Source organism: Eulemur rufifrons, chromosome 7 (genome assembly GCF_041146395.1).
Source record: "Eulemur rufifrons isolate Redbay chromosome 7, OSU_ERuf_1, whole genome shotgun sequence".
NCBI lineage: Eukaryota > Metazoa > Chordata > Mammalia > Primates > Lemuridae > Eulemur > Eulemur rufifrons.
In genome coordinates this window covers 3,926,495-3,938,044 of record NC_090989.1, presented here as the reverse complement: position 1 = coordinate 3,938,044, position 11,550 = coordinate 3,926,495, and the positions used below count along the sequence as shown (strand labels likewise).

The 11,550-nt window shown below is 51.3% G+C and overlaps 1 long non-coding RNA gene across 1 annotated transcript; it reads right to left on the bottom strand.

Annotated features, from left to right (window-relative positions):
- Positions 1–2,744: 2,744 nt before the first annotated feature.
- LOC138386073 (uncharacterized) lies at positions 2,745–6,488 on the bottom strand. Its single transcript, XR_011233872.1, has 3 exons — positions 6,412–6,488; positions 4,021–4,219; positions 2,745–3,695 (listed from the first exon to the last, which is right to left on the bottom strand). It is a non-coding gene; the product is annotated as an uncharacterized lncRNA (long non-coding RNA).
- Between the last annotated feature and the right edge of the window lie 5,062 nt (positions 6,489–11,550).

The following is an 11,550-nucleotide window of genomic DNA, read 5'->3' as shown; positions in this document are numbered from 1 at the left end:
TGCTCACGCTGTGTTTCCTGAGGGTTGTGACCTTGGCTCTCTTGTCACACTCCCCCTGTGAAGTCTCCACCATCCCTGGGACTTTTGCCCAGTTGCCTGAGCCAGGAACTTGGGCACCATCCTCCGTTCCTATGCATTTGGCCTGCTCCCAAGTCCTGTTTGTCCTGTCTCCTGAATGTTTCTCTGATAATGTAGCCACTTCTTCCTGTCTTGAACAGCTTCCTAGCTGCTCCCGCAGCCTACAGGCTTTTCTGTTTTAATCCACACTCACACTGCAGCCAAAGTGATCTTTTTAAAAAGCAGAAGGTATCGTGCGACTCCCTTGCTTAAGTTTTGAATGACTCTCCATTCCTCTTAGAATATAGTTCATACTCCAACCTAGAAGAGCCTGATGACTCGGCCCACCTCTCCCCAGGTCTCCCTCCACCCACACAGACACACACACCTTCTCTAAACAAGTCTGGCTCTGCCTCTTGCCTCTGGGCTTCAAGTGTGTTGCCCTTTACCTGAGCCATTACTCCCCCTCTACCTGTTTTAACTTGGTAATTTCACCTTGTCAACTGATGTTACTTCCACCGGATTTTATCGCCTCCCCACCCCCACCCCTGACTGGCACCTCTCAGCCTCTTTCTGGGTTTGGTGCTTCACCTCTGTGTTCCTATGGCTCCTCATATGGGTTTTGTTGGTACCACTTGTGTAGGTGCTGTTGGGTTTGCCGCCTGTACCCTCTCAGGCCCCCAGGAGGCTTCTTGTTCCCTCTGCCTGCCCGATGCCTCGTGCAGTGCCTGGACTACAGGAGGAGCTTAGCATATTTTTATTGAGTGTCACCTGTACACTGAAGCATCCCAAACAGGATCTCTAGCACCATGTTCACAAATATTTGTACATCATTGAAAGTGCCACCTCCTTGTTGGACATCATCCTCCAGATAACAGCTATGCACTCAGCAAGCTCACAGCTGAACTTCCTATCCGCTTTCTGTCTTCCTTCAACTTATGTTTCCTTCCTTGTCCCTGTCCTAGCTGATTAAAGGGTCATCGGCCTTGTTAGCCAAGCCAGGAACTTGATGGTTATTTCCCTGTCAATTTCCGCATTCATCTTTAAGTCCTATCAATCTACCTCTTAAAAGCCGCTTAAATCTGTCTTCGCCTGCCCGACTTCTCCTGTTTCTGGCTCCAGCATCTCTGTCCAACCTGTGGCCTCTCGACCAAATTCCTGCTTCAGTTTTGCTTCCTTCTCTTCCCAGTCCAATCTGTTTTCAGCTAAATTCATCTTTCTGAATGCAGATCAGATCAACTTGCTCTGCTGCCAAATCCCCTCCCCCCATGCAACCCCCAGTTGTCTGCAGCCTCAGCGCTGGGGAGGCCTAGAGTGCTGTCCCGGTGACTTTGCCTGTCTCCCGCCCAGCTTCCCCTCTGGCCATCCACACCTGGGATGCCCTTTTCCTATTCGATCTGATTTCTCTTTCCAGTGTCAGAGCAAGGCTGCCTCCCTGTGCACTTCAGTCACTCCACTGTAACGCCTATTCCGTCTATTCCTGGCGGCCTGAAAGCCGGTCTCTCCAGTAGTGTGTGTGCTCCTTTGGTACGGAGACCATGCCCGGTAGCCTGTGCATTCCCGGAGCTTGGGACCTGTTAGGGCTGTGTCCTAGGCCGTCTGCTCCCGAAGGCTCAGAAACTGGTACAATGGTGTCCGATGCTGTGGTATTAGTGATACTATAACTTTGCATTTCTTGTACCAAACACTGCCCTTTCATCGGTCGAGGGAGAGAAGTCTACATGGAGTTTAAAACATCAGCCTCTGCATGTTTGGAAGTGGGAAGTTTTAATTAGCTGTGATTCTCTTAACCATCGTTTCATTTTGAACGTGTGTCTGGATGTCTAAATTCACCCAACCTGTGGGTTGGGCAGTTGTCTCTTTAAAAAAATTAGTATTCGTTTCCTATGGCTACTCTAACAAATTACCACAACCTTGGTGGCTTAAAACGACACAAATTTATTCTTTCACGGTTCTCAAGGCCAGAAGTCTAAAATCGGTAACACTGGGCTAAAATTAAGGTGTCAGCAGGGCCACACTTCCTGTGGAGGATACAGAGAAAATCCGTTCTTGCCTCTTGCAGCTTGGTGGCTGCTGCATTCCTGGCTGCGTCTGCGTCACTCGCGTCTCTGCCTCTGCTGCGGTCCCACGGCCTCTCTTCTGTCAAATCTCCCTCTCTACAAGGACACTGGGGAAGGCATTTAGGGCCCACCTTGTTGATCCAAAATACTCTCTCCATCTGAAGATCTTTGACTAAATCACATTTGCAAGGACCCTTTTCCATATAAGGTAACATTACAGGGCAGGGATCAGGACCTGACATCTTGAAGGGTCATCGTTCGGCCTACACTGTCCTACAAATAGGACAGCACTCCTATTTGCCTGTAGCAACGGGAGAGGGTCTTTGAAGGGTATGTGACCCAGAAAAAAGAGGAAAGAGAAGGAAATGGGACGTGGAGATGTAAGGCTGGTGGCAGGCACCCCTCCCTTCCCTAATGAAAGTGAGGAAGGGTAAAATGTGAGATTGCCGTGCAAATGGTTAATGCACGTCAGTGCTCACTTGGGCTCAGAACTGGGGTGCCACGGGGTCATGGCGCTCCCTTCAGCATGATCAAAGTCGGGTCGGGTTAAGTGTCGATCCCACTGGGTTCTCATAATTGAGAAGCCCTGTCTTTGAACACTATCATGAAAGAAAACGGGTACTCCCCAACCAGAAGGATCAATTGTGCTTTTCTCTGAAGAGCCTAAGTGCCTCTTCCTCTCTCTTCTCACCACCCCACCCTCGTTCTTCTCACCTTAAAGACCGGGTGCCTGGAGGTCCCTCCAGTTCAGCCAAGAACACAGCTCCACACCGGTTTCTAGCAATTCCTTTGCCTTAAGCACAATTGGGAGAGGACTGTGTGTGTGTGTGTGTGTGTGTGTGTTTGTGTAACAGTAGTAATTCGGCTATTTGATTATAAACTTTGTTTGCAATAAGAAGATAGGTTAGGTGGGATTTCTTATGTGTTATGTCGTAAGTTGCTATCGTGAAAGGAGATGTGGAACACAATTGCTTTAAAATCTGCACATGGGGTTTCTTGGGGAGAGAAAGATGGATTGCGCATCCCCAAGGCTGTGGGCTGGGGAAGGATAGCGGCTCCCTTTAGCAAGTGTCTGCTGCGTGTCCTCAGCCGTGATCTCATCCGCTCCGCCACCCTGCTCCTTAGGAATAAAGATGACCATTTCACATGCCAGGAAGTGAGACTTGTAAAGGCCAAGAAGTGGAGGAATGGGAGTTGGAGCCATCTGACAGCAAGGTCCAAGACCTTTCAAATAAATGCAGCTGCTCTGAAAATATTTCAGATGTGCATGGTAGAATCTGTTAACCGGTCAGGCCTTTATCTTATGTTTTCCCAAATGGGAAGGGGTGAATCCAAAACACAGCGCTTTGGTTAGATCATTTGGGAAGGGAGAAAGGTGCGTGCAACTGGCAACAAGCCAGAAGGAAGGAAGCAGGAAGCAGAGGGATTCATACGCCAAGACCTGCCTGATCAGTGAATTAGCTGATGAGCTGCCTATTCTGTGAAGAGTGAGGTACGTGGGAGGTGGAACAGGTCCATCCCTTTCCCATCGCTTTCTTGTTCTCCTGCCTTCATCATTGTCATTCACGCAGATGGGAACTATGGACACAAATGGTAAATGCTGTGAGTTCTGCCTCCCCCAGGAACCCAGACACCCAGACACCGGTGGCCTGAGGCTGGAGATGGGGGTGTCAGGCCTTTGTCCTCGAAGTGCACAGAGCTCCCTGGGCAGGGACCGAAGACAAGCTCTGGAACCCATCAGTAACCCCCTCCCCATGCAACGGCCACAAATAAAGGGGCTCCAGCTTTGCCCTTGCTTGACAAAGGCCGTGCTGATTCCTGGAGAGGTGTCTGGGAGCTGACAGTTGCTGTTCGGGATTTACAGGCTAAGACATCAGATTGTGGGAGAAAACGATGAACTCACCAGGGGCCATTCATCTGCGCGGCCTTTTCCGAACAGCGGCTCGGGCTGTGCACCTGGGAGGCCAATGGCGTTGTTTCTGCGCTACGGTGTTGGGCACAGCTGCGCACGTCTGCTCAGCTCGGACATTACACTTCGTGGGCTGCTGTGCACGTGATGGGTAGATGGATAAGAATGCTGACTGCAGGATCTGACCCTCGAGCTGTTTTTTTAAAAAATAGGCATAGGAGGCCGGGCGCGGTGGCTCACGCCTGTAATCCTAGCACTCTGGGAGGCCGAGGTGGGCGGATCGTTTGAGCTCAGGAGTTCGAGACCAGCCTGAGCAAGAGCGAGACCCCACCTCTACTAAAAATAGAAAGAAATTATATGGACAGCTAAAAATATATATAGAAAAAATTAGCCGGGCATGGTGGCACATGCCTGTAGTCCCAGCTACTCGGGAGGCTGAGACAGGAGGATCGCTTGAGCTCAGGAGTTTGAGGTTGCTGTGAGCTAGGCTGACGCCACGGCACTCACTCTAGCCTGGGCAACAGAGTGAGACTCTGTCTCAAAAAAAAAAAAAAAAAAAATAGGCATAGGACTAGTTTTTTGTTTGTTTTTAAATTCTGGGGACTTTAGAGCTCTATCCCTTCACTTTTGGTCAGAGTCAGCCGTGTCGACTGTGGCCCAGCACGTGAGTTGCCTTATTGAGAAAGGAAATACGAATGTGCATTTAAATTTGATTTTAAAAGTTCTTACTGTACTTAATTATTTCTGAAATTTATTTTTATATTTGGCATGCTTATGCTATAAATTTGACACATTTAAACATCTTAATAAATATTTACCCTCAGACTTGAATTAATATATCAATTTCACTTGATAAAACATAGAGCCTGTACTTGAAGTTTGCTTACAAAGCACTCTCACAAAAACTGGGTCAAACGATTTAATCTGTTTTCTCCATTAGAGAGCAGCCTTTCTCCCCTCCCTTCCTCCCTTGTAAATGTGACTCAGTTGATTTGGTACACTGTCTGGTTCTCTGATATCTGTGAAATTACTACTGCTAAAAATAGCTGCTCAGTTCCTTTTATGCTTTATTTATTTCTGAGGTGGGCCGATCATTGTTAGTGTTGCAACACTTTGAAAATTGTCAGGTGGTGAAGACCAATGATCAAGAACCACAAAGATGTCATCTGCGGTTTTGCAAAGTTTGCATATTTAACTCGTTTTACATATTTTTGACTGTGATAAGTCTAGAATTTTCAAATATCCTTGGAAATATTCCCAAGAATTTTGCTTTATGAAAATCAACTAAATTTTAAAAATAAGATGATTTGAGCACATGACAAGGTGGCAAGTGCGGACGAAGTTTGGGCGTCCCTTGTGAAATTTGATTTCCCTCTCAGACTTAGTTCTCCCCTTGCAGCCGGCGGGCTGGAGTGATTATCTGATTGCACTGTGGTGGCATGGGTACCAAGATCATATCGTCACTGTATTAGCAGCAGTGTAATAACTATTCTACACTTAAGCCCTGCGTTCTTTTTCCTGGGCTAGACGTTAACTCATCAGAATTGTGTGTTAAAACTAAAATTCCTCCCACCCCGTGCCCAGTGCTGCAAGGAGGGACCATGTTTGCTTTCACCGTCTTTTAGTGGCCAGTGCAGTGAGTGGCCTATCCTGGAGTCAGGTACAAAAAAAAAAAAAAAAATGTTAGTGGCCACCAAGACAATTATGCTCAATTGTTTTATCAGGTGTAAACTAACCCCCAGAGTAGCATCAATCAGATAGTGTTTTAATAGGATCAATATGTCCAAACATGTTAGGAGACCATAAACGGGCAAAAATTACACCACTGATTTGTCATCAAATATATTATAAAAAACAAAATATCGCAGAGCAAGGGTGAACTATTGTGAAGATGGTTGACTGAAACTAAAATGCCTTCGGGCCTGAGAATTGATATTAATTGTACCATAAATAAGTGAGCTTCACTTGATGACAGGTGTTGCAGGACCTGACAGAGGTCAGCGGCCGGTCCCAGCCGTCCAGCAGAGCTGCGCTATGTTGTCGCTGTGGCATCTCCAGTGCACAGACAAGAGGCCCCGCCGCACACAGAGTGAAGGCCATTGGCCGTGCCGTGGCGACACGCTGCTCTAAGCCTTTGCCAAGCTAACCCCAGGCTCGCTCACCTAACTTCACAACTATTTCTGGTAGTGGAAATCATTACTGAGTTACAAGAAGGAACCAAAAATTGACCACTCCATTATGGTAATGGAGGTGGGATGTAGATTCACTGATAATCAAGACATTCTAAATTATCTTTCAGAGTTCTGCAATATGCTAATGACTCAGATGATTTTACACAGAGAAACTAGAACCCTGTAGAAAGATTTCACGGTGCGTAAGACTCACCTTCCTGTTGTCCCTTGCTTGGGGCACATGATGTGTGCATGTAGCGTTGTCCTATCTCCAGGGCAGGTGAGCTGGGAAACGCCAGCCTGTCTTTTAAAGGCACAGCGGGTGCTGCAGCTTTGTATAATAGTTAATATTAATAGCTCCTTCTCTGATCCGCCCAACTGGGGCAACACCCTGCAGCACCGCGGAGCCTGGGACACGCCTCTCTTAAAGCACCGTGTTGGAATGTTGGTTCCCAGCCCATCTCTGTTTCATCTCTGCTTCTCAGCTTGACTTAAAGATCCTAGGCAGGAGTGCCCCTGGCCCCAGGTCAGGGCTCCAGGGATATTTGCACAGTGAATGGGATTCTCCTTTATAGAATGTAGCTGAGAATTCCTGTGCTACTCTCCGGTCTTCTACCCACTCCAGGACAGTCAGGATAATGACCTGTCCCACCCCCTTGCCGTTAGGTAGACCATGTGACCAGTTGTGGCTTGTGGATTATGAGCAAAGGTGACATTTGTCACCTCTTGATTGTCCGCCAGCTTTTTTCATGCATTTGATGAACATGCATTGAGCATGTGCCCGGAGGTGGCGCACTGTGCTGGCTGGTGGGGCGCAGAGATGGGGGAGGGTCAGGCCCCAGCCCAAGGGAGCACGACGGGTCAGAGGCATGCAGAGGAGGTCAACACTGTAAACGCCGTGTGCCAGGTCCCCTGGAAAGCTGTGTGCAGCCCTGTTTCAGTCTCACCTCCTGTGTGCCCCTCAGTCCTCTGGAGCCTCCACCATGTGTCAAGGTCACTGGTGACCTCCATGTGATGAAGGCCAGTGGCCACGTGTTTGTCTTCACTCATTCAGGCAATCGTTCATTTTTCTGCACGTCCTACACACACGATGTGCACAGTTCTGGCCCTTAGGATGCCTCAATAAGCAAAGCAAAGATCCCTGCCCTCGTGGAGCCTCATGCTAGTGGAGGGAGAAAGGCAATACATAGTAAATGCAAATGAATAAGCAATACCACCGAAGGTGCTAGGGGCCATAAGAAAAAGAGTGCAGCAGCAGGATGGTGTTTTTAAGTGAGGTGGCCAGGGTGGTCACAGCCACAGATTCTGGCAAAGACTCGAACAAGGAGAGAGTAACAGAAGAGGTACAGGAGAGGCGGCGGCAGGGAGTCAGGTCGGGCAGGGGCGGGGCCACCGTCAGGACTCCGGCCTTGGCCTGAGCAAGACAGGATTCCCGGGGGTTCTGAGCGGATGTGCATCGTGTTCCAAAAGGGCCACTCTGAATGCTTTATTTGGAAGGGACTCATTTGGCTCTGGGCCTTGGAGCCAGCCGGCCATTCCCATGCAGAAGCCTTCACTTGGCACCTTTCCTGCATCCCCAGTCCGAGTTCCTCCTGCCTCGGGGATGCTCCACCCGTTTCCTTTGCTGGTTCTGCTGCTGCCATCCCCCAGGCGGCTGCTGCCCAGGTGTGGTCTCCAGACCCTCTTCTTATGTCTTTTCACACCACATTCCCTTTGTCTCTTGGTCATAAATGCTGGACATCTGCCCTTGATTCTAATTTAAGTCTAGGCTTGTCTTTATTCCTTTTCTTGTTTTTTTTCAGATGGGGTCTCGCTGTGTTGCCCTGGCTGGTCTGGAACTCCTGGGCTCAAGTGACCCTTCTGCCTTGGTCTTCCAAGTAGCTGGGACTGCGCACCCAGCTGGACATCATTCCCAGATCCCAGATTAGTTCCTCCAGCCACTTGGCATCTTTTCTTGGAAGTCTAGCCAGCATCTTGAATTGACCCTCCAGAAGGAATGCCTGCCCCCCACCTTCCTCCAGAACCCATCATCCACTGTACTTTCGGCCAGACCTCGTGGCTCTCCTGGCAATGGTGCCACCACCACCTCTCAGTTTTCCTAGACCCAGAGCTGCAGTCCTCTGGGCTCTTTTCCCCGTCCTTCTTGTCCAGTGCCCCAGGAAGCTCGTCTATCAGGACATTTCTGCGTGTCTTCCTGTGTCCACACCAACCACCCAGTCTGCAGCGCCAGCATCTCTTGGAATAGATTGTTCCCGGCTTCTCCGTGTGGCCTCCTACAAACCTGAGAGCATGTCCCTGCCTTCTCAAAAGGGGAGAGCGTGTTCCTTCTCCAGCAGCTGTTCACCACGCGTGGAGTGAGGACCAAACACCGTTCCCAGGTGTGGAGTGGACGCTGGGATGTGCCACCTAGTTCTGGCTTCAGGAATGAAGGACTTGTTTCCCAGCTGCTGGGGACATTGCTGGCAGATGGCCTCAGCCGCCTGGAGATGGATGAAGAGAGCGCCCTCGTCCGAGGTCACGATTCATCCCAGAGAAGTGGGCATCAGATAACTGACCTCTGTGGGGTGTGAAGGCCACATCCCCCAACCCAGGGTGGCTCTGAGGGTCTTGTCATCTTTGGAACCCCCCACAGGGCTGGCCTGCACTCCCACTGAGGTTGTACCTCAGCTCACCCCCCCACACACACACCTCACCCGGCTTCCTTCCCGCCTGCAGGGGGTGGGCCCCAGAGCAAGCCCTCCTCAGCCTCCTGCGGGCCTGGTGGGCACCGCATGGAGCCTGCTCCCCCTCTCCCGCCTCCCACACCGTTCTCTGCGCTCCTTCCCGCGCAGGGGCCCCGTGTGGGCTCTTTGCTCAGTGGGAGCGTCCTTCCTTCTGGGTCTCAGGACTGATCCTTCTGGCTCTCAGCTCTCATCCTGCCCTAAATTACTTCCATCACAGCCCCTGACGATTCCTGATACCTTCTTGTGTATTTGTTCGCTGACACTTACCCCACTGAAATTTCAGTTCCGTGGTGCATCCCTGCCATGTGGAATAGTGCCTGGACATAACAGGTGCTCCGTGAACACTCACTGACCCAACAGGGATCTGGAAGGGAGTTCTCGGTGCAAGGGCTGGCGTGGGCAAAGGCGGGGGGCTCGGAGAACACTCTGGACCTACCTGGAGGTTGCGCCCAGCTGGAGCCCTGCAGTGATGAGGGCTGAGGCTGGAAGGGGGTAGGAGGCTCTGTGTACACATATCCAGGCCTGGACTTCCCTTGGGTGACAAGGACATAGTGTGGGGTTTTACAATCAGGACAGACAGGTTCAGCTTTTGAGCCTGGGTGTTCTGTGGAAGGTGGAAGGAGAGGGCAGAGGTTAGAAGCCGGGGGCCTTCTGCAGTGTCTGCAGTGAGGAATTAAAGGAGCTGAAACAAGGCGGTGGTGGAGGTGACGGACACCCGCAGCCCAAGCAGCCTGTGACTCGCTGGGTTTGGGACCGGGAGAGATGGGAGGAGCCTGTGGCAACTCCCAGGTTCAGGCCCGGGAACCAGGCGTAACCCAGAGCCCGACCCTCAGAGAGCTGCTGCCTCAGTTTCCACGTTCCTTCCTCATGCCCCTGTTGGGGTGATTAGCTCTGCTCAGAAGCCTTCCCCAGCCCTACCACTCCTGCCTGCGGAACCCCCCTCTGCTGCGTGAATCCACCGGGTGTTGATCCAAAAAAATCGAAGGGGTCACGAAGAGGTGTCCGCACTCCACGCTCACTGCAGCATTATGCGCGACGCCAAGGACCAGAATCCACTTAAATGTCCGTCAACATGGGAACAGATACAGAAAACGTGATATATGCACACAATGGAGTATGTTTGGCCTTGAAAAAGAAGGAAGTTCTGTGATACACAACAGGGATGGATCTGGAGGACATTATACGAGGTGAAATAAGCCAGTCCTGGAGGGACACATGCTGTATTAATCACTTCTACGGGGCGACTAAAATAGCCAGATTCGTAGCATCAAGGAGTGGAGTGTGGTGGCCAGGGCCTGGGGGAGGGGAAATGAGAGCTGCCAATCAGCTGGTGTAAAGTTTTAGTTAAGCGACATAAGTAAGCTCTAGAGATCTGTGCCCACAGTCAACAAGACGCTGTATTGTACACTTAAAACTTTAAGAGGGTAGATCTCGTGTGTTCCTACCATGATAAAATAAGATAAAATAAAAAATCCTGGAATGAACATTCCCGAACAGGCCTGGCAGGATTCCATTGTTTTGCACATGCTAAGAAGGGTCGTTCGTCTGGGGACGGTGCTTTCCAGACACCAGCCTTGCCGTGGCCGGCGCACACAGCGGTCCCGGAGACGCGCTGTGAATGCCAAGCCCAGCGCTTCGTGGGAAGTGTGACTTTTTAAAACGGAGGCTGAATATGTGAAGTCACAAGCACCCCGGGAAATCAGGGATGTGTGGTGGCTCTAACGGTTCACCTGCCACTGCTGGGGAATGCTCCTGTGTCTGGGGACGGTCTCCGTTTGAGGCAAGACACAGTCTGAGGACAAGAGCGCCAAGCCAAGGCCCGCAAAAGGGGACAATAGAGCACGGGCCAGGCAGCCAGGAGGGGATGGAATTAGAGCTTGGCAGCGCAGTGGACGAGCGGGCAGGAGCCAGGTTCTGGAACCCGGGGATTCGGAGCTGGCTCGTCAGGGGGTGAAGATCTTCTAGGGTCTTTGAGCACTGGGAGAAAGGGGACCGTGGACAGAGCTGCGTGAAGCCCGCACGCTGGCAACTGCAGCAGCCCTGCGGGAGGTCCGAGGAAGGCCAGGTCACAACAGGTCTGGCTAGGCTGGAGGTGTTGTTGCCAGGCAACCGTCCCTCTGCTTCTTTCTGTTGTGATTTTCCTGACTTGGTCCTGGGGTCTCTCTCTGGAGAGAGGCTACAAAGGCCAGCCCTATCCTGAGGGGCAGTGGCCATGATGCACGGATACTTTTTTACCCTGGTGGGTGGCCTAATGCCCACGTGTCTGTCGGTGACCAGGTGTCCCTCTCACAGGAAGCAGACACCCTCGAGGCTCCTGTCCGACTGTGTCCAGTTCGTTGCTACCAAGACGGCCGCGCTCTAGGAGTCCTGGTCAGGAGGAAGTTAGGTCTGGGTGTGTGACCAGGGAGACCCAGAGCAGGCTGTTCCGCAAAGCACAGGAGACAGCAGAAGCAGTTTGATTCCGTGCAGAGGCCGAGAGGAGAGGGCAGCAGCCTCGCAGCCAGTGGGCAGGGGCACGTGCACTCCGCCGGCCGATGATCGCAGAGAGAGAGGGCCCAGGGGCCAAGCCCAAAGCAGGTTCCCCACAGGGAGCCCTAATTGGTGGGTTTGGAGCCAGCAGCCACGCGCTC